At 46.5% G+C, this 23069-nt stretch overlaps 10 non-coding genes across 10 annotated transcripts; 6 read left to right on the forward strand and 4 right to left on the reverse strand.

The window, feature by feature from the left end:
* The first annotated feature begins 434 nt into the window (after positions 1 to 434).
* On the forward strand, positions 435 to 507 carry trnal-caa. The gene has a single exon. It is a non-coding gene; the product is annotated as a tRNA-Leu (tRNA).
* A 1047-nt stretch (positions 508 to 1554) lies between these two features.
* On the reverse strand, positions 1555 to 1644 carry trnap-ugg. Its single transcript is given in 2 exon segments — positions 1555 to 1590; positions 1609 to 1644. It is a non-coding gene; the product is annotated as a tRNA-Pro (tRNA).
* A 1241-nt stretch (positions 1645 to 2885) lies between these two features.
* trnav-cac lies at positions 2886 to 2958 on the forward strand. The gene has a single exon. It is a non-coding gene; the product is annotated as a tRNA-Val (tRNA).
* Positions 2959 to 5334: 2376 nt separating this feature from the next.
* trnav-cac lies at positions 5335 to 5407 on the forward strand. Its single transcript has one exon. It is a non-coding gene; the product is annotated as a tRNA-Val (tRNA).
* A 2378-nt stretch (positions 5408 to 7785) lies between these two features.
* Positions 7786 to 7858, forward strand: trnav-cac. The gene has a single exon. It is a non-coding gene; the product is annotated as a tRNA-Val (tRNA).
* Positions 7859 to 10234: 2376 nt separating this feature from the next.
* On the forward strand, positions 10235 to 10307 carry trnav-cac. The gene has a single exon. It is a non-coding gene; the product is annotated as a tRNA-Val (tRNA).
* A 1050-nt stretch (positions 10308 to 11357) lies between these two features.
* Positions 11358 to 11447, reverse strand: trnap-ugg. Its single transcript is given in 2 exon segments — positions 11358 to 11393; positions 11412 to 11447. It is a non-coding gene; the product is annotated as a tRNA-Pro (tRNA).
* Positions 11448 to 12536: 1089 nt separating this feature from the next.
* trnan-guu lies at positions 12537 to 12610 on the forward strand. The gene has a single exon. It is a non-coding gene; the product is annotated as a tRNA-Asn (tRNA).
* A 6991-nt stretch (positions 12611 to 19601) lies between these two features.
* trnan-guu lies at positions 19602 to 19675 on the reverse strand. Its single transcript has one exon. It is a non-coding gene; the product is annotated as a tRNA-Asn (tRNA).
* Positions 19676 to 21900: 2225 nt separating this feature from the next.
* Positions 21901 to 21973, reverse strand: trnae-uuc. Its single transcript has one exon. It is a non-coding gene; the product is annotated as a tRNA-Glu (tRNA).
* Between the last annotated feature and the right edge of the window lie 1096 nt (positions 21974 to 23069).

The following is a 23069-nucleotide window of genomic DNA, read 5'->3' on the forward strand; positions in this document are numbered from 1 at the left end:
CGGCGTTGGACTGGGGTGAGCACAGTAAGAAGTCTTACAACACCAGGTTAAAGTCCAACAGGTTTGTTTCAAACACGAGCTTTCGGAGCACGGCTCCTTCTTCAGGTGAAGAAGGAGCCGTGCTCCGAAAGCTCGTGTTTGAAACAACCCTTTGGACTTTAACCTGGTGTTGTAAGACTTCTTATTGAAAATCCTTAAACGAGAACCAGACCTCGAGACCAAAGAGCACAAATTTGAGACCGACATTCAGCAAAATATAACTTATGTTAATTTCGATATACTTTGTACATCTCACGGCTTTATATGTTGAGACATCTGTTAATTTAAGAAACAGCTGTGGCTTGCAACAAGGGACCTGGCCTCTCAAACAGACCATCAGAATCTGCAGCAACACAGTGAGGTTGTACATTCCGCACGTCCATTGTTTGCCAGCGGTTTCTGTAGTGTAGTGGTTATCACATTCGCCTCAAACGCGAAAGGTCCCCGGTTCGAAACAGGGCAGAAACATCGAACATTTAACATTTCGTGTGAGAAAAGTTTGCACAATTATTGGGCACAAAATAATTCTGTTTCCTGAATGTTGCCGGAATCTCGTGTGTTCCAGGACTATGAAATTTCGTCTCACACGAGCCACGAAACTGAATTGAACATTAAGGCCCAAGCACTGAATTTTCGGCAGGCAAGAGGTGAAGAATTTTCATATCTTGGCACACCTCGGATATTAGCAGCTAGTTCATCCACAACAGAGTTTCAGCGATTTACAAATGAACATATTTAATCACCATCTCAAACATGTCTAAATGTGTGACAAATGCAACTTACTGCGGATGCTTCAAACGGAAACAAAAACAGAAAATACTGGATAATCTCAGCAGGTCTGACAGCCTCTGGGGAGCGAAATGGCAGCTGTCGTTTCCAGTCAAGTGGACTCTTTGTCAAAGCTGGAGAACTGGAATTGGAGATTCAGACGATTGTGGCTGGGGGGTGGGGGTGGTGGAGTGCTGTATTGGGTCTCGATAGAGGGCTAGCAATAGGTGGGAAATGACGAAAATGTCTCGGGCAGAAAGAAAAAGGGAATGTAAATGAGGCGAATCAAGGCTATGAAAGGTGCTGATGGCGCATCAAGCGGTCAGAATGTGTTAATGGCAGAACAAAGGTAAGCAGTGCGTCAGAGAACAATTACAAACAGGGATCAGATTGCTGAAGTAGGATGGTATGGGCTGGGGGGAGGGGGCAATGCTGAGGGTAAAACATATCAATGGAAGGGATGATAAGTTGATGGAAAAAACATGTGGTGAAGGGGGAAGTGAGAGTTCACAGTCTGAAGTTATTGAACTGATAAAATGAAAGGGACAAAGAGCTGTCTGAGTCCACCAGAATTAGTCAATAGAAATGTGAATGCCCACCCATAGACAAACTTCTCGGGAAAGTATTGGTTCCACGCAGCTTGAGCTCAGCTTCTCAAAGCAAACCCAATGTGAATAAATCCCGCCGTCGACGCTGCAAAGAAATGAAGAAAACATGCGGTTTGACCAACGGGAAAACCTCATCGAAGGGCTCGTCCGGGATTTGAACCCGGGACCTCTCGCAAATTCCGACAGCGACACACCCAAAGCGAGAATCATACCCCTAGACCAACGAGCCCCGCAAAAAGAGTCAAAGCATACTGTCATTGCCATCGAAAATCAATCTAACATCTGCGGAAAACGCAAAAAGTACTGCAACATCTCAGGTAGTCAGGCGGCATTTGTCGACAGGACAACAAAGTTCGTCTTTCACCATCACCTTTCATTAAAACCGGGACAGGTTAGAAATGTGGTACGTCTTAACCAAGTGAATTACCGGAGGGAGGAAACAGAACAACAGGAAAGGGCTCTAATGGGGGGCAAGTCAGGAGAGATTAAATGAGAAGAGGCCTTGGGTCCCTGGCCACAGAGTTAGGTTAGCATCAAATCAGAGAATAATGACACCACAGTATGAGGCCATTCCGGCCGCCGTGTCTGTGCCAGCTCTCTGTTAGCGCAATGGAAGAAACAAAGAAAAAATAGATATGTCTGGAGGAGCTATCGATGGCATATTGATCAACAACTACCGCCCGGACACAAAGAACAAGTGGAAACAAGATTGAAACCCAAATCTGCGATGGAAGGACACACAAAATGGGTGCAGCATTTACAGTGTGAAACTACTGAACACACACTGAGTGTGAAAGCTGTATTGAGCCCAGTGGAAAGATGCGCTGCTGTTCCTCGAGTGGCTGTTGAGCTTCTTTGGAACATTTCACGACGCCGAGGTCCGGGAGGTCAGCGTTAAGATCCAGCTCCCCAGTCAGTTCAATTGTCCACTTTTGCTCTGTGGATTAGATGGGTCACGTCCCTGTGGTGGTTAACACAGATCTGGAGCATCAATTTGATCCAAACGCACTCCAGCTCAGACACTGTCTCTCTCTCTCTCTCTCTAGCATCATCTGTGGGGAGAGAAACGACGTAAACATTCCGAGTCCTGAGAAATCTTTTTCAGAGTGGGCCAATGTAAATCAACCCTGCCGTCAGCATCGCAAACAATTCGTAATCCCTGACCTGGAGTAAAGAGCCTGTCCTGGATTTAAACGCACGACCACTCCCATTGGCATTGCTTGAAAATCCTTAAACGAGAACCAGACCTCGAGACCAAAGAGCACAAATTTGAGACCGACATTCAGCAAAATATAACTTATGTTAATTTCGATATACTTTGTACATCTCACGGCTTTATATGTTGAGACATCTGTTAATTTAAGAAACAGCTGTCGCTTGCAACAAGGGACCTGGCCTCTCAAACAGACCATCAGAATCTGCAGCAACACAGTGAGGTTGTACATTCCGCACGTCCATTATTTGCCAGCGGTTTCTGTAGTGTAGTGGTTATCACATTCGCCTCACACGGGAAAGGTCCCCGGTTCGAAACCGGGCAGAAACATCGAACATTTAGCATTTCGTGTGAGAAAAGTTTGCACAATTATTGGGCACAAAATAATTCTGTTTCCTGAATGTTGCCGGAATCTCGTGTGTTCCAGGACTATGAAATTTCGTCTCACACGAGCCACGAAACTGAATTGAACATTAAGGCCCAAGCACTGAATTTTCGGCAGGCAAGAGGTGAAGAATTTTCATATCTTGGCACACCTCGGATATTAGCAGCTAGTTCATCCACAACAGAGTTTCAGCGATTTACAAATGAACATATTTAATCACCATCTCAAACATGTCTAAATGTGTGACAAATGCAACTTACTGCGGATGCTTCAAACGGAAACAAAAACAGAAAATACTGGATAATCTCAGCAGGTCTGACAGCCTCTGGGGAGCGAAATGGCAGCTGTCGTTTCCAGTCAAGTGGACTCTTTGTCAAAGCTGGAGAACTGGAATTGGAGATTCAGACGATTGTGGGTGGGGGGTGGGGGTGGTGGAGTGCTGTATTGGGCCTCAATAGAGGGCTAGCAATAGGTGGGAAATGACGAAAATGTCTCGGGCAGAAAGAAAAAGGGAATGTAAATGTGGCTAATCAAGCTATGAAAGGTGCTGATGGCGCATCAAGCGGTCAGAATGTGTTAATGGCAGAACAAAGGTAAGCAGTGTGTCAGAGAACAATTACAAACAGGGATCTGATTGCTGAAGTAGGATGGTATGGGCTGGGGGGAGGGGGGCAATGCTGAGGGTAAAACATATCAATGGAAGGGATGATAAATTGATGGAAAAAACATGTGGTGAAGGGGGAAGTGAGAGTTCACAGTCTGAAGTTATTGAACTGATAAAATGAAAGGGACAAAGAGCTGTCTGAGTCCACCAGAATTAGTCAATAGAAATGTGAATGCCCACCCACAGACAAACTTCTCGGGAACGTATTGGTTCCACGCAGCTTGAGCTCAGCTTCTCAAAGCAAACCCAATGTGAATGAATCCCGCCGTCGACGCTGCAAAGAAATGAAGAAAACATGCGGTTTGACCAACGGGAAAACCTCATCGAAGGGCTCGTCCGGGATTTGAACCCGGGACCTCTCGCAAATTCCGACAGCGACACACCCAAAGCGAGAATCATACACCTAGACCAACGAGCCCCGCAAAAAGAGTCAAAGCATACTGTCATTGCCATCGAAAATCAATCTAACATCTGCGGAAAACGCAAAAAGTACTGCACCATCTCAGGTAGTCAGGCGGCATTTGTCGACAGGACAACAAAGTTCGTCTTTCACCATCACCTTTCATTAAAACCGGGACAGGTTAGAAATGTGGTACGTCTTAACCAAGTGAATTACCGGAGGGAGGAAACAGAACAACAGGAAAGGGCTCTAATGGGGGGCAAGTCAGGAGAGATTAAATGAGAAGAGGCCTTGGGTCCCTGGCCACAGAGTTAGGTTAGCATCAAATCAGAGAATAATGACACCACAGTATGAGGCCATTCCGGCCGCCGTGTCTGTGCCAGCTCTCTGTTAGCGCAATGGAAGAAACAAAGAAAAAAAAGATATGTCTGGAGGAGCTATCGATGGCATATTGATCAACAACTACCGCCCGGACACAAAGAACAAGTGGAAACAAGATTGAAACCCAAATCTGCGATGGAAGGACACACAAAATGGGTGCAGCATTTACAGTGTGAAACTACTGAACACACACTGAGTGTGAAAGCTGTATTGAGCCCAGTGGAAAGATGCGCTGCTGTTCCTCGAGTGGCTGTTGAGCTTCTTTGGAACATTTCACGACGCCGAGGCCCGGGAGGTCAGCGTTAAGATCCAGCTCCCCAGTCAGTTCAATTGTCCACTTTTGCTCTGTGGATTAGATGGGTCACGTCCCTGTGGTGGTTAACACAGATCTGGAGCATCAATTTTATCCAAACGCACTCCAGCTCAGACACTGTCTCTCTCTCTCTCTCTAGCATCATCTGTGGGGAGAGAAACGACGTAAACATTCCGAGTCCTGAGAAATCTTTTTCAGAGTGGGCCAATGTAAATCAACCCTGCCGTCAGCATCGCAAACAATTCGTAATCCCTGACCTGGAGTAAAGAGCCTGTCCTGGATTTAAACGCACGACCACTCCCATTGGCATTGCTTGAAAATCCTTAAACGAGAACCAGACCTCGAGACCAAAGAGCACAAATTTGAGACCGACATTCAGCAAAATATAACTTATGTTAATTTCGATATACTTTGTACATCTCACGGCTTTATATGTTGAGACATCTGTTAATTTAAGAAACAGCTGTCGCTTGCAACAAGGGACCTGGCCTCTCAAACAGACCATCAGAATCTGCAGCAACACAGTGAGGTTGTACATTCCGCACGTCCATTATTTGCCAGCGGTTTCTGTAGTGTAGTGGTTATCACATTCGCCTCACACGCGGAAGGTCCCCGGTTCGAAACCGGGTAGAAACATCGAACATTTAGCATTTCGTGTGAGAAAAGTTTGCACAATTATTGGGCACAAAATAATTCTGTTTCCTGAATGTTGCCGGAATCTCGTGTGTTCCAGGACTATGAAATTTCGTCTCACACGAGCCACGAAACTGAATTGAACATTAAGGCCCAAGCACTGAATTTTCGGCAGGCAAGAGGTGAAGAATTTTCATATCTTGGCACACCTCGGATATTAGCAGCTAGTTCATCCACAACAGAGTTTCAGCGATTTACAAATGAACATATTTAATCACCATCTCAAACATGTCTAAATGTGTGACAAATGCAACTTACTGCGGATGCTTCAAACGGAAACAAAAACAGAAAATACTGGATAATCTCAGCAGGTCTGACAGCCTCTGGGGAGCGAAATGGCAGCTGTCGTTTCCAGTCAAGTGGACTCTTTGTCAAAGCTGGAGAACTGGAATTGGAGATTCAGACGATTGTGGGTGGGGGGTGGGGGTGGTGGAGTGCTGTATTGGGCCTCAATAGAGGGCTAGCAATAGGTGGGAAATGACGAAAATGTCTCGGGCAGAAAGAAAAATGGAATGTAAATGAGGCTAATCAAGCTATGAAAGGTGCTGATGGCGCATCAAGCGGTCAGAATGTGTTAATGGCAGAACAAAGGTAAGCAGTGTGTCAGAGAACAATTACAAACAGGGATCTGATTGCTGAAGTAGGATGGTATGGGCTGGGGGGAGGGGGGCAATGCTGAGGGTAAAACATATCAATGGAAGGGATGATAAGTTGATGGAAAAAACATGTGGTGAAGGGGGAAGTGAGAGTTCACAGTCTGAAGTTATTGAACTGATAAAATGAAAGGGACAAAGAGCTGTCTGAGTCCACCAGAATTAGTCAATAGAAATGTGAATGCCCACCCACAGACAAACTTCTCGGGAACGTATTGGTTCCACGCAGCTTGAGCTCAGCTTCTCAAAGCAAACCCAATGTGAATGAATCCCGCCGTCGACGCTGCAAATAAATGAAGAAAACATGCGGTTTGACCAACGGGAAAACCTCATCGAAGGGCTCGACCGGGATTTGAACCCGGGACCTCTCGCAAATTCCGACAGCGACACACCCAAAGCGAGAATCATACACCTAGACCAACGAGCCCCGCAAAAAGAGTCAAAGCATACTGTCATTGCCATCGAAAATCAATCTAACATCTGCGGAAAACGCAAAAAGTACTGCACCATCTCAGGTAGTCAGGCGGCATTTGTCGACAGGACAACAAAGTTCGTCTTTCACCATCACCTTTCATTAAAACCGGGACAGGTTAGAAATGTGGTACGTCTTAACCAAGTGAATTACCGGAGGGAGGAAACAGAACAACAGGAAAGGGCTCTAATGGGGGGCAAGTCAGGAGAGATTAAATGAGAAGAGGCCTTGGGTCCCTGGCCACAGAGTTAGGTTAGCATCAAATCAGAGAATAATGACACCACAGTATGAGGCCATTCCGGCCGCCGTGTCTGTGCCAGCTCTCTGTTAGCGCAATGGAAGAAACAAAGAAAAAAAAGATATGTCTGGAGGAGCTATCGATGGCATATTGATCAACAACTACCGCCCGGACACAAAGAACAAGTGGAAACAAGATTGAAACCCAAATCTGCGATGGAAGGACACACAAAATGGGTGCAGCATTTACAGTGTGAAACTACTGAACACACACTGAGTGTGAAAGCTGTATTGAGCCCAGTGGAAAGATGCGCTGCTGTTCCTCGAGTGGCTGTTGAGCTTCTTTGGAACATTTCACGACGCCGAGGTCCGGGAGGTCAGCGTTAAGATCCAGCTCCCCAGTCAGTTCAATTGTCCACTTTTGCTCTGTGGATTAGATGGGTCACGTCCCTGTGGTGGTTAACACAGATCTGGAGCATCAATTTTATCCAAACGCACTCCAGCTCAGACACTGTCTCTCTCTCTCTCTCTCTAGCATCATCTGTGGGGAGAGAAACGACGTAAACATTCCGAGTCCTGAGAAATCTTTTTCAGAGTGGGCCAATGTAAATCAACCCTGCCGTCAGCATCGCAAACAATTCGTAATCCCTGACCTGGAGTAAAGAGCCTGTCCTGGATTTAAACGCACGACCACTCCCATTGGCATTGCTTGAAAATCCTTAAACGAGAACCAGACCTCGAGACCAAAGAGCACAAATTTGAGACCGACATTCAGCAAAATATAACTTATGTTAATTTCGATATACTTTGTACATCTCACGGCTTTATATGTTGAGACATCTGTTAATTTAAGAAACAGCTGTCGCTTGCAACAAGGGACCTGGCCTCTCAAACAGACCATCAGAATCTGCAGCAACACAGTGAGGTTGTACATTCCGCACGTCCATTATTTGCCAGCGGTTTCTGTAGTGTAGTGGTTATCACATTCGCCTCACACGCGAAAGGTCCCCGGTTCGAAACCGGGTAGAAACATCGAACATTTAGCATTTCGTGTGAGAAAAGTTTGCACAATTATTGGGCACAAAATAATTCTGTTTCCTGAATGTTGCCGGAATCTCGTGTGTTCCAGGACTATGAAATTTCGTCTCACACGAGCCACGAAACTGAATTGAACATTAAGGCCCAAGCACTGAATTTTCGGCAGGCAAGAGGTGAAGAATTTTCATATCTTGGCACACCTCGGATATTAGCAGCTAGTTCATCCACAACAGAGTTTCAGCGATTTACAAATGAACATATTTAATCACCATCTCAAACATGTCTAAATGTGTGACAAATGCAACTTACTGCGGATGCTTCAAACGGAAACAAAAGGACAGAAAATACTGGATAATCTCAGCAGGTCTGACAGCCTCTGGGGAGCGAAATGGCAGCTGTCGTTTCCAGTCAAGTGGACTCTTTGTCAAAGCTGGAGAACTGGAATTGGAGATTCAGACGATTGTGGGTGGGGGGTGGGGGTGGTGGAGTGCTGTATTGGGCCTCAATAGAGGGCTAGCAATAGGTGGGAAATGACGAAAATGTCTCGGGCAGAAAGAAAAAGGGAATGTAAATGAGGCTAATCAAGCTATGAAAGGTGCTGATGGCGCATCAAGCGGTCAGAATGTGTTAATGGCAGAACAAAGGTAAGCAGTGTGTCAGAGAACAATTACAAACAGGGATCTGATTGCTGAAGTAGGATGGTATGGGCTGGGGGGAGGGGGGCAATGCTGAGGGTAAAACATATCAATGGAAGGGATGATAAGTTGATGGAAAAAACATGTGGTGAAGGGGGAAGTGAGAGTTCACAGTCTGAAGTTATTGAACTGATAAAATGAAAGGGACAAAGAGCTGTCTGAGTCCACCAGAATTAGTCAATAGAAATGTGAATGCCCACCCACAGACAAACTTCTCGGGAACGTATTGGTTCCACGCAGCTTGAGCTCAGCTTCTCAAAGCAAACCCAATGTGAATGAATCCCGCCGTCGACGCTGCAAATAAATGAAGAAAACATGCGGTTTGACCAACGGGAAAACCTCATCGAAGGGCTCGTCCGGGATTTGAACCCGGGACCTCTCGCAAATTCCGACAGCGACACACCCAAAGCGAGAATCATACACCTAGACCAACGAGCCCCGCAAAAAGAGTCAAAGCATACTGTCATTGGCATCGAAAATCAATCTAACATCTGCGGAAAACGCAAAAAGTACTGCACCATCTCAGGTAGTCAGGCGGCATTTGTCGACAGGACAACAAAGTTCGTCTTTCACCATCACCTTTCATTAAAACCGGGACAGGTTAGAAATGTGGTACGTCTTAACCAAGTGAATTACCGGAGGGAGGAAACAGAACAACAGGAAAGGGCTCTAATGGGGGGCAAGTCAGGAGAGATTAAATGAGAAGAGGCCTTGGGTCCCTGGCCACAGAGTTAGGTTAGCATCAAATCAGAGAATAATGACACCACAGTATGAGGCCATTCCGGCCGCCGTGTCTGTGCCAGCTCTCTGTTAGCGCAATGGAAGAAACAAAGAAAAAAAAGATATGTCTGGAGGAGCTATCGATGGCATATTGATCAACAACTACCGCCCGGACACAAAGAACAAGTGGAAACAAGATTGAAACCCAAATCTGCGATGGAAGGACACACAAAATGGGTGCAGCATTTACAGTGTGAAACTACTGAACACACACTGAGTGTGAAAGCTGTATTGAGCCCAGTGGAAAGATGCGCTGCTGTTCCTCGAGTGGCTGTTGAGCTTCTTTGGAACATTTCACGACGCCGAGGTCCGGGAGGTCAGCGTTAAGATCCAGCTCCCCAGTCAGTTCAATTGTCCACTTTTGCTCTGTGGATTAGATGGGTCACGTCCCTGTGGTGGTTAACACAGATCTGGAGCATCAATTTTATCCAAACGCACTCCAGCTCAGACGCTGTCTCTCTCTCTCTCTAGCATCATCTGTGGGGAGAGAAACGACGTAAACATTCCGAGTCCTGAGAAATCTTTTTCAGAGTGGGCCAATGTAAATCAACCCTGCCGTCAGCATCGCAAACAATTCGTAATCCCTGACCTGGAGTAAAGAGCCTGTCCTGGATTTAAACGCACGACCACTCCCATTGGCATTGCTTGAAAATCCTTAAACGAGAACCAGACCTCGAGACCAAAGAGCACAAATTTGAGACCGACATTCAGCAAAATATAACTTATGTTAATTTCGATATACTTTCTACATCTCACGGCTTTATATGTTGAGACATCTGTTAATTTAAGAAACAGCTGTGGCTTGCAACAAGGGACCTGGCCTCTCAAACAGACCATCAGAATCTGCAGCAACACAGTGAGGTTGTACATTCCGCACGTCCATTGTTTGCCAGCGGTTTCTGTAGTGTAGTGGTTATCACATTCGCCTCACACGCGAAAGGTCCCCGGTTCGAAACCGGGCAGAAACATCGAACATTTAGCATTTCGTGTGAGAAAAGTTTGCACAATTATTGGGCACAAAATAATTCTGTTTCCTGAATGTTGCCGGAATCTCGTGTGTTCCAGGACTATGAAATTTCGTCTCACACGAGCCACGAAACTGAATTGAACATTAAGGCCCAAGCACTGAATTTTCGGCAGGCAAGAGGTGAAGAATTTTCATATCTTGGCACACCTCGGATATTAGCAGCTAGTTCATCCACAACAGAGTTTCAGCGATTTACAAATGAACATATTTAATCACCATCTCAAACATGTCTAAATGTGTGACAAATGCAACTTACTGCGGATGCTTCAAACGGAAACAAAAGGACAGAAAATACTGGATAATCTCAGCAGGTCTGACAGCCTCTGGGGAGCGAAATGGCAGCTGTCGTTTCCAGTCAAGTGGACTCTTTGTCAAAGCTGGAGAACTGGAATTGGAGATTCAGACGATTGTGGCTGGGGGGTGGGGGTGGTGGAGTGCTGTATTGGGTCTCGATAGAGGGCTAGCAATAGGTGGGAAATGACGAAAATGTCTCGGACAGAAAGAAAAAGGGAATGTAAATGAGGCTAATCAAGGCTATGAAAGGTGCTGATGGCGCATCAAGCGGTCAGAATGTGTTAATGGCAGAACAAAGGTAAGCAGTGCGTCAGAGAACAATTACAAACAGGGATCAGATTGCTGAAGTAGGATGGTATGGGCTGGTGGGAGGTGGGCGATGCTGAGGGTAAAACATATCAATGGAAGGGATGATAAGTTGATGGAAAAAACATGTGGTGAAGGGGGAAGTGAGAGTTCACAGTCTGAATTTGTTGAACTGATAAAATGAAAGGGACAAAGAGCTGTCTGAGTCCACCAGAATTAGTCAATAGAAATGTGAATGCCCACCCATAGACAAACTTCTCGGGAACGTATTGGTTCCATGCAGCTTGAGCTCAGCTTCTCAAAGCAAACCCAATGTGAATGAATCCCGCCGTCGACGCCGCAAAGAAATGAAGAAAACATGCGGTTTGACCAACGGGAAAACCTCATCGAAGGGCTCGTCCGGGATTTGAACCCGGGACCTCTCGCAAATTCCGACAGCGACACACCCAAAGCGAGAATCATACCCCTAGACCAACGAGCCCCGCAAAAAGAGTCAAAGCATACTGTCATTGCCATCGAAAATCAATCTAACATCTGCGGAGAACGCCAAAAGTACTGCAACATCTCAGGTAGTCAGGACGGCATTTGTCGACAGGACAACAAAGTTCGTCTTTCACCATCACCTTTCATTAAAACCGGGACAGGTTAGAAATCAGAAGGGGGTTCAGTGCAGTCAGATGCGAATATACAGACCGGACGATGTACCACATGCTATGGTATAAGCAAAATCCGGCACAGCCGCCGAGATTGGTCATCATGAACATATTGACGATGAAGAAAGAGGAGATCTCAGGACGATGCCTGGCGGCTGCCAACAAGTCTAAAAAGAATGGTTACCTCAATATAAACGCGCTCAGTGTGGAGGACTGGGCGGTCTATTACTGTGCAATGAGCACAGTGTCACAAAGCAGCTACAACCACGTACGGAAGCCTCAGAGAATATTTTCAATTCCAGTAAATTTGCGTTCCTGCCCTTGTACCGGAGGATGGTTTGATCTGGATTCAGAAAAATACTCAGGTCTATTTCTCCACAATTGCATTGCCGTCTCTGTCCTTGTATTGGTCAATAGAGGAGCCGTTTCGGATTCGTGAGATTAATCAGCATGTCGCGATGCACAGTAAATTTAAGCTTGGAATATCCACTTCCGGGCAGCAGTAATGAAAGTTCTCAGATGTGGGGATAATAAAATCTTCCAGGACCGTTAACTTAGGTCGACCTTATGCCAACGAGTCTGAGCCCCGAGTAGTCTTCAGCGGAACATCGACTTTCTGATCGAAAATACATCAAATCTATGTTGACACTTTCTGCTTTCTGTTATGGAGGTTTCCGGATAAGGGACGTGTTTTAACGAAAGTGTGGTGCTGTCCAAGTGAGTTCTGTAAAATCCACGGGCCTGTGATGATTCCACGTCTCACAAATGTCCATGCCCGCGGGACCATGTGTACGGTCCTTCCAGATATTTTCCGCACTGCCTCAGGGGACCAATATTACCAGCATTCTCATTCGGTCCCTGGCAATCAGAGGATTGGCCGTCACTGTTGAAATGCACAGAGTTGTGATACTGTTGTCGTCTCCGTGGCGCAATCGGTTAGCGCGTTCGGCTGTTAACCGAAAGGTTGGTGGTTCGATCCCACCCAGAGACGAATTGTTGTTCCACTCCTGGATGATATCTGTTTAGGACAGGGCTAAATCGCTGGCTTTGAATGCAGGTCGGAAAGGCTGATCATTAAGCGCATCACCTCCATACTCCCGGAATGCCTTGCCCTACTTCAATTCGCATACCGTTGCAACCGGTCCACATCAGACGCCATTTCCCTGGCCCGACGCTCATCCCGAGAGCATCTCGAAAACAAGGACTCCTATTTATTGACTACAGCTCCGCCTTCAACACCATAATCCCAGCCAAGCTCATATCAAAGCTCCAAAACCTAGGACTTGGCACCCCCACTCTGCAACTGGATCCTTGACTTTCTGACCAACAGACCACAGTCAGTAAGAATGAACACCAACACCTCCTCCACAATAGTCCTCAAAACTGTTGCCCTGCAAGGCTGGGTACTTAGCCCCCTACTCTACTCTCTGTACACACACGACTGCGTGGCAAAACTTGGTTCCAACTCCATCTGCAAGTTGGCTGACGATACGACCAGAGTGGGCCGGATCTTGAATAACGACGAGTCCGAATACAGGAGGGAGATAGAGAACCTAGTGGAGTGGTGTAACGACAACAATCTCTCCCTCAATGCCAGCAAAACTAAAGAGCTGGTCATCGACTTCAGGAAGCAAAGTACTGTACACACCCCTATCAGCATCAACGTGGACGAGGTGGAGATGGTTAGCAGTTTCCCCACTGTCACCAGACTCCGAAATGACTCTCTTATTGACTGACTGTGTGCTTCAACCGATGCCAATGCATATGTAGTTACATTGTATATCTTGTGTTGCCCTATTATATAGTCATGTATTTTCTTGAAATTTGTTTAATTCCCTTTTCTTCTATGTACTGAATGATCTGTTGAGCTGCTTGCAGAAAAATACTTTTCACTGTACCTCGGTAATAAACAAATCCAATCCAATAACCCGTCTTGCTCCATTTTCACATAATAATAAATGGCGATGGTCTTTCTGACCGCCCTCTCGCATCCACCTTGAGAGATGAATATCACCCCCCCCCCCCCCCCCCCCCCGCTCCCACACACACACATACCCCTACCCCTCTCGGTGTCGGGTTGTTTCTGGGACCCACTGCCTTTCTGCTATAATGTGATTGACGGCACAGACACATATAGGGATCTCTATAGTTGTGTGCTGATATTTCTCTATATATGTGTCATATTGCGATCACTTCTACATCTGCTGCTACGCAGATTCTCTCCAATCAGACGGAATATGAACCGTGCAGGCTGCCCGGATGCTGACTGTGTATCAGGATCGTCAGTATCGATTGTACTGCTGTGTGGCGTCAGTATCCTCTTCAACCCTCATTTCAGCGTTCAGATGTTCCACTGGGTCTTGGTGGCTCCAGTCTGATAGAAACGAACAGAAAACAATAATAATCTCAAAATTCAGAATCAGCCTCATATTGACCAACGTAACGGTCACCTGCACCATACACATTATTATTTAATTAACAATAATATCTGGTTACTCAGTAAGGGGAGAATGGGGGTTTTGCATTGAAGGAAATACTGAGTAGCGAGATCATAACGAAGAGGATGACGAGGCAGTTCCCGCGATCGTTCCTGAATCAATCGCTCTTCAGGGCAGGCAATTATCTGTCAGAGCAGCAATCCAGATTCAGGTCCCACTGCATTGCTGATCCAACCAATGACAGGAATCGAGCAGCGGCAGCAATGTCTAGAATATCCCAATGGTGTTGGAGCGAGGCCATCAAGCGGAAGCTGTGACCGGGGCACCGCAGACTCAAAGCTGAAAAATTGTGCGGCGGTTATCAGCTGCAGTCACAAGTGATGGAGCGGAAATAGCGACAGTTGAGCATCCAGCAGCCCGTGACCATCCTGCACCTGCTCAACTCACTGAGAACAATATCGTGTCGGAGGGCTGGGGGCAGATTGAACTGACGCTACCTGCGCCTATTTGAAATAACTTTTTCTATTGCCCTTTTCACCCTGCATTTAAATCCCGCGGGGTTTTCCGTTCTCACGTTCTGACAATACATTTTGAAATGTTCTATTGATTCTTCTTCTCTCATCAATTGTTGCGCCAGACTCCAAATGATAACAACTCACAGTGCAATCAACATGATTTGCTTGCATAAGGTGCGGTGGCCAAGAGGAAAGGCGTTGGTCTCGTAAACCAAAAATCGCGGGTTCAAATCCCGCCTCGGTGCTGATCCATTCAAAGTAACGTTTCATTATCTCACAAGCACCTACTGAATGAAATATCATTTACCGATCTTCTTCATAGTACATTTAACCTTCAGCTCAAGAAAATAATTCGTGACAATCTGGTCTCTGAAAAAAGCGATGTTCACCGCAGTTCCCCTTTTGTACCTTGTTCGTCAGAACCAAAATAAAGAAAACTAGTCTGTTGAGCCCTGCTATTATTCTGAGTTCTAACCTCCGCATGTCCACCAAAGTCTTGGCATTCTTTCGACTTCGTCGCATCCATGGTGTGAACCGAGAACTCCAGGGATGATTTGCACAGATTAAGCATCATTTTTTGATTAGAAACACCTATAGTGACAAAGATAGTGTATAAACAGCTGAAATTTAGATTTCCGTCTAGATTTCCCGCCCTGATATGCATTGCAGTCAACACTGAATCCACTCAACAGCCGAATTCTAACACGGAGTAAACCGAATCCGGCAGCAGAGGGCGCCAAATTCAAGAACGGGCGTCAGAAACTCACCTGATGGTGTCGGCCAAGCCGATAAGATGGGAGGCGAGTGATGTCACAATAGACCCTCTCCCTGCACTGCACTAAGTTCCCTCTCTCCTACACAATCCCTGACTCAGTCCAGTTCAGTTCACTGAGAGAGATTCAGACAGACATGGTTGTGATAATACTGGCGGTGCTTTGGCACAGTAAGTAATTATAGTGTTAATTAAACCAGATTAGCATATTAATACACATAGGCTAGAGTATAATTAACGATCGGGAATGTCTATGAAGTGCCAGCATCAGAGGTCCCAAAAAATGCCGCAGATACAAGTAGATTTATATCAACTCTGTTTAAACTCAGGGCGGCAGGGTGGCGCAATGGTTGGCACTGCTGCCTCATTGCACTGAGGACACGGGTTCGATCCCGGTCCCAGGTCACTGCCCGTGTGGTGTTTGAACATTCTCACTCCCACAACCTAGATGTACAGGCTAAGTGGAGTGGCCACGCTAAAAAACACCTCTTAATTGAAAAAACTCTAACTGTGTAAAGGGACAACAATCTGTTCATTTCATTCCTTCACTTTCGCAGGCCGGCTATATGCAATCCAGTAGCCCAGTCACCAGTGACAATAACAGTCTCAGAAGGGGCTTCGGTGAAGTTAAATTGCCAATATAAAGGCCCCAACATGTACAAAATGCAATGATATCAGGAGAACCCGGCACAGCCACCGAGATGGATTATCACCAACACCTTAGTAATGAAGAAAGGTGTGGGTTCAGGACGATATCTGGCGGTTGCTGACAAATCTAAACAGAACGGTTACCTCAGTATAAGCGCATTCGATGTGGAGGATGGGATGGTCTATTACTGCTCACTGAGGAACAGCGTTAGAGAAAACCTAAAGCCCCGTACACAACGCTGAGTGAGTGTTTACAGCATCACTGAGGTTCCTTTCCGAGAAGGAATTGATCCCAGGATCAGGCAAGCAATCATGTCTATTTACCGGACATGTCTCTGTCCTTGTGTAGGTCAAGAGAGGAATAGTTTGGGAAATCTTGAGAGCTATGGTTGAAAATATCAGCCATGATTGCATGGCAGAAGCGGCACTCGATGGGCCAAGTGACCTAACTCTGCTCCTATGTCTAATAGTCTTATGGTCTTATTATGGTCTATCATACCGCACATTGTATTGTATCTTTAAAACCGAATATCTACCTACCAGCAGAGGGGGGCACTCGAATGAGGAGTTAAGATGGACGAAAATCATGGCCTGCTCTCGCAGATGAGTCCAAGGACAAAGACTTCTCGTTACCCGTTCCTGTAACGAAATGCAGAATGGATCAATGTCTGCTGCGGTACTAAATGTACCAGGTACTTAATGGGCGGCACTGTGGCTCAGTGGTTTGCATTGCTGCCTCACAGCTCCAGGAACCCGGGTTCGAATACCAGCTTGAGTCACTGTCTGTGTGGAGTCTGCACATTCTCCCAGTGTCTGCGTGGGTTTCCTCAGGGTGTTCCGGTTTCCTCCCACAAGTCGCAAAAAGTCATGCTGTTAGGTAATTTGGACATTCTGAATTCTCCCTCTGTGCACCCGAACAGGCGTCAGAATGTGGTGACTGGGGGATTTTCAACGTAACTTCATTGCAGTCTTAATGTAAGCCAAATTGTGACAAGCGGTGATATTCACCTCTCAAGGTGGATGCGAGAGGGCGGTCAGAAAGACCATCGCCATTTATTATTATGTGAAAATGGAGCAAGACGGGTTATTGGATTGGATTTGTTTATTACCGAGGTACAATGAAAAGTATTTTTCTGCAAGCAGCTCAACAGATCATTCAGTACATGGAAGAAAAGGGAATTAAACAAATTTCAAGAAAATACAAGAAAATACATGGGACTACATAATAGGGCAACACAAGATATACAGTGTAACGACATATGCATTGGCATCGGTTGAAACATACAGGGTGTAGTGTTAATGAGGTCAGTCAATAAGAGAGTCATTTCGGAGTCTGGTGACAGTGGGGAAGAAGCTGTTTTTGAGTCTGTTCGTGCGTGTTCTCAGACTTCTGTATCTCCTGCCCGATGGAAGAAGTAGGAAAAGTGAGTAAGCCGGGTGGGAGGGATCCTTGATTATGCTGCCCACTTTCCCCCGCAGCGGGAGGTGTAGATGGAGTCCATGGATGGGAGGCAGGCTCGTGTGATGGACTGGGCGCTATTCACGACTCTCTGAAGTTCCCTGCGGTCCTGGGCCGAGCAGTTGCCATACCAGGCTGTGATGCAGCCTGATAAGATGCTCTCTATAGTGCATCTGTAAAAGTTGGTAAGGGTTAATGTGGACATGCCGAATTTCCTTAGTTTCCTGAGGAAGTATAGGCGCTGTTGTGCTTGCTTGGTGATAGCGTCGACGTGAGTGGACCAGGACAGATTTTTGATGATGTGCACTGCTAGGAATTTGAAACAGCTAACCATCTCCACCTCGTCCACGTTGATGCTGACAGGGGTGTGTACAGTACTTTGCATCCTGAAGTCGATGACCAGCTCTTTAGCTTTGCTGGCATTGAGGGAGAGATTGTTGTCGTTACACCACTCCACTAGGTTCTCTATCTCCCTCCTGTATTCGGACTCGTCGTTATTCATGACCCGGCCCACTCTGGTCGTATCATCAGCCAACTTCTAGATGGAGTTGGAACCAAGTTTTGCCACGCAGTCGTATGTGTACAGGGAGTAGAGTAGGGGGCTAAGTACGCTACCTTGCGGGGCACCGGTATTGAGGACGATTGTGGGGGAGGTGTTGGTGTTCATTCTTACTGATTGTGCTTTGTTGGTCAGAAAGTCAAGGATCCAGTTGCAGAGTGGAAAGCCAACTCCTATGTTTTGGAGCTTTGGTATGAGCTTGGCTGGGATTATGGTGTTGAAGGCAGAGCTGTAGTCAATAAATAGGAGTCTGATGTAGGAGTCCTTGTTTTCGAGATGCTCTAGGGATGAGTGTAGGGCCAAGGAAATGCCGTCTGATGTTGACCGGTTGCGACAGTATGCGAATTGAAGTGTGTCAAGGCGTTCCGGGAGTATGGAGGTGATGCGCTTCATGATCAGCCTCTCGAAGCACTTCATTACAACTGACGTCAGGGCCGCCGGAGGGTAGTCATTGAGGCATGTTGCCTCATTCTTCTTTGGTACCGGTATGATGGTGGTCTTCTTGAAGCAGGTGGGGACCTCGGAGTGGAGTAGGGATAGGTTAAAGATATCCGTGAATACCTCTGCCAGCTGGTATGCGCAGGCTCTGAGTGCACGACCAGGGATCCCGTCCGGGCCAGTCGCCTTCCATGGGTTCACTTTCAGGAAGGCCGATCTGACTTCGGAAACTGTGATGGTGGGTATGGGTGAATTAAGGGCTGCTGGGGCACTTGACAGCGGATTGTTGGTTACCTGCTCAAACCGAGCATAGAATGCATTAAGTTCATCGGGAAGGTGTGCGCTGCTGCCAGAGATACAGTAAGAAGTCTTACAACATCAGGTTAAAGTACAACAGGTTTGTTTCAAACACGAGCTTTCGGAGCGCAGCTCCTTCCTCAGGTGAATCACAAAACAGAATAATTTAACCTGGTGTTGTAAGACTTCTTACTGTGCTCACCCCATTCCAACGCCGGCATCTCCACATCATGGCCAGAGATACTGCTCGACCCGGCCCGGTTATGTAGATCTTTGGGCTTTTTTTCTGAGGGATTCTTCTCCAGAGACCGCTGAGATAGGCCCATTGAAGATTTTAAGACAGATGTGGTTGGATTCTCAACTGAAAAGGTAATCAAAGGTTATCCGGGGTAGGTGAAATGTGAATCTGAGGTCATGTTCGCATCTGTCACGAACTGATTGATTGTTGGAGAAGGCTCAAGGGGATGAATAGCCAACTCCTGCTCAACATTCGTCAGTTAGCAGGTCTGTGACATGGTGTCACAATCTCCTGAGTTATCGAGGGAGACACAGCATCGTTGAGCTATTCCCCAGCTCGGCGCTATGAAGGATATTACAGCGATAGAGGCAACTCCATGCCGCAGCCGGAGCACGGTACGTGTCATCAGAACAGGAAAATCGCTTATTATCACGAGTCGGCTTCAAATGAAGTTACTGTGAAAATCCCCGAGTCGTCACATTCCGGCGCCTGTTCGGGGAGGCTGTTACGGGAATCGAACCGTGCTGCTGGCCTGCTTGGTCTGCTTTCAAAGCCAGCGATTTAGCCCTGTCCTAAACAGCCGCTAAAAATATATCATCCAAGAGTGGAACAACAATCCGTCTCCGGGTGGGATCGAACCACCAACCTTTCGGTTAACAGCCGAACGCGCTAACCGATTGCGCCACGGAGACGTCAACAGAATCACAACTCTGTGCATTTCAACAGTGACGGCCAATCCTCTGATTGCCAGGGACCGAATGAGAATGCTGGTAATATTGGTCCCCTGAGGCAGTGCGGAAAATACCTGGAAGGAGCGTACACTTGGTCCCGCGGGCATGGACATTTGTGAGACGTGGAATCATCACAGGCCCGTGGATTTTACAGAACTCACTTGGACAGCACCACACTTCCGTTAAAACACGCACGTTATCCGGGAACCTCCATAACAGAAAGCAGGAAGTGTCAACATAGATTTGATGTATTTTCGATCAGAAAGTCGATGTTCCGCTGAAGACTACTGGGGGCTCAGACTCATTGGCATAAGGTCGACCTAAGTTAACGGTCCTGGAAGATTTTATTATCCCCACATCTGAGAACTTTCATTACTGCTGCTCGGAAGTGGATATTCCAAGCTTAAATTTACTGTGCATCGCGACATGCTGATTAATCTCACGAATCCGAAACGGCTCCTCTATTGACCTATACAAGGACAGAGACGGCAATGCAATTGTGGAGAAATAGACCTGAGTATTTTTCTGAATCCAGATCAAACCATCCTCCGGCACAAGGGCAGGAACGCAAATTTACTGGAATTGAAAATACTCTCTGAGGCTTTCGTACGGGGTTGTAGCTGCTTTGTGACACTGTGCTCATTGCACAGTAACAGACCGCCCCGTCCTCCACACTGAGCGCGTTTATATTAAGGTAACCATTCTTTTTAGACTTGTTGGCAGCCGCCAGATATCGTCCTGAGATCTCCTCTTTCTTCATCGTCAATATGTTAATGATGACCAATCTCGGCGGCTGTGCCGGGTTTTGCTGATACCATAGCATGTGGTACATCGTCCGGTCTGTATATTCGCAATCTAACTGCACTGAACTCCCTTCTGATTTCTAACCTGTCCCGGTTTTAATGAAAGGTGATAGTGAAAGACGAACTTTGTTGTCCTGTCGACAAATGCCGCCTGACTACCTGAGATGTTGCAGTACTTTTGGTGTTCTCCGCAGATGTTAGATTGATTTTCGATGGCAATGACAGTATGCTTTGACTCTTTCTGTGGGGCTCGTTGGTCTAGGGGTATGATTCTCGCTTTGGGTTTGTCACTGTCGAAATTTGCAAGAGGTCCCGGGATCAAATCCCGGACGAGCCCTTCCCGGATGAGGTTTTCCGTTGGTCAAGCCGCATGGTTACTTCATTTCTTTGCGGCGGAGACGGCGGGATTCATTCACATTGTGTTTGCTTTGAGAAGCTGAGCTCAAACTGCATGGAACCAATACGTTCCCGAGAAGCTTGTCTATGTGTGGGCATTTCTATTGACTAATTCTGGTGGACTCAGACAGCTCTTTGTCCCTTTCATTTTATCAGTTCAACAACTTCAGACTGTGAACTCTCACTTCCCCCCCACCACATGTTTTTTCCGTCAACTTATCATTCCTTACATTGATATGTTTTACCCTAAGCATTGCCCTCCTCCCCCCAGCCCATACCATCCTACTTCAGCAATCTGATCCCTGTTTGTAATTGTTCTCTGACGCACTGCTTACCTTTGTTCTGCCCTTAACACATTCTGACCGCTCGATGCGCCATCAGCACCTTTCCTGGCCTTGATGAGCCTCATTTACATTCCCTTTTTCTTTCTGCCCGAGACATTTTCGTCATTTCCCACCTATTGCTAGCCCTCTATCGAGGCCCAATACAGCACTCCACCACCCCCACCCCCCACCCACAATCGTCTGAATCTCCAGTTCCAGTTCTCCAGCTTTGACAAAGAGTCCACTTGACTGGAAACGACAGCTGCCATTTCGCTCCCCAGAGGCTGTCAGACCTGCTGAGATTATCCAGTATTTTCTGTTTTTGTTTCCGTTTGAAGCATCCGCAGTAAGTTGCATTTGTCACACATTTAGACATGTTTGAGATGGTGATTAAATATGTTCATTTGTAAATCGCTGAAACTCTGTTGTGGATGAACTAGCTGCTAATATCCGAGGTGTGCCAAGATATGAAAATTCTTCACCTCTCATTGCCTGCCGAAAATTCAGTGCTTGGGCCTGAATGTTCAATTCAGTGTAGTGGCTCATGTGAGACGAAATTTCATAGTCCTGGAACACACGAGATTCCGGCAACATTCAGGAAACAGAATTATTTTGTGCCCAATAATTGTGCAAACTTTTCTCACACGAAATGCTAAATGTTCGATGTTTCTGCCCGGTTTCGAACCGGGGACCTTTCGCGTGAAAGGCGAATGGGATAACCACTACACTACAGAAACCGCTGGCAAGCGATGGACGTGCGGAATGTACAACCTCACTGTGTTGCTGCAGATTCTGATGGTCTGTTTGAGAGGCCAGGTCCCTTGTTGCAAGCGACAGCTGTTTCTTAAATTAACAGATGTCTCAACATATAAAGCCGTGAGCTATAGAAATTATATCGAAATTAACATAAGTTATATTTTGCTGAATGTCGGTCTCAAATTTGTGCTCTTTGGTCTCGAGGTCTGGTTCTCGTTTAAGGATTTTCAAGCAATGCCTATGGGAGTGGTCGTGGGTTTAAATCCAGGACAGGCTCTTTACTCCAGGTCAGGGATTACGAATTGTTTGCGATGCTGACGGCAGGGTTGATTTACATTGGCCCACTCTGAAAAAGATTTCTCAGGACTCGGAATGTTTACGTCGTTTCTCTCCCCACAGATGATGCTCGAGAGAGAGAGAGACAGTGTCTGAGCTGGAGTGCGTTTGGATAAAATTGATGCTCCAGATCTGTGTTAACCACAGGGACGTGACCCATCTAATCCACAGAGCCAAAGTGGAGAATTGAACTGACTGGGGAGCTGGATCTTAACGCTGACCTCCCGGACCTCGGCGTCGTGAAATGTTCCAAAGAAGCTCAACAGCCACTCGAGGAACAGCAGCGCATCTTTCCACTGGGCTCAATACAGCTTTCACACTCAGTGTGTGTTCAGTAGTTTCACACTGTAAATGCTGCACCCATTTTGTGTGTCGTTCCATCGTAGATTTGGGTTTCAATCTTGTTTCCACTTGTTCTTTGTGTCCGGGCGGTAGTTGTTGATCAATCTGCCATCGATAGCTCCTCCAGACATATATTTTGTTTCATTGTTTCTTCCATTGCGCTGACAGAGAGCTGGCACAGACACGGCGGCCGGAATGGCCTCATACTGTAGTGTCATTATTCTCTGATTCGATGCTAACCTAACTCTGTGGCCAGGGTCCCAAGGCCTCTTCTCATTTCATCTCTCCTGACTTGCCCCCTATTAGATCCCTTTCCTGTTGTTCTGTTTCCTCCCTCCGGGAGTTCACTTGGTTAAGACGTACCACATTTCTAACCTGTCCCGGTTTTTATGAAAGGTG

Source organism: Scyliorhinus canicula, unplaced genomic scaffold (genome assembly GCF_902713615.1).
Source record: "Scyliorhinus canicula unplaced genomic scaffold, sScyCan1.1, whole genome shotgun sequence".
Classification (NCBI taxonomy): domain Eukaryota; kingdom Metazoa; phylum Chordata; class Chondrichthyes; order Carcharhiniformes; family Scyliorhinidae; genus Scyliorhinus; species Scyliorhinus canicula.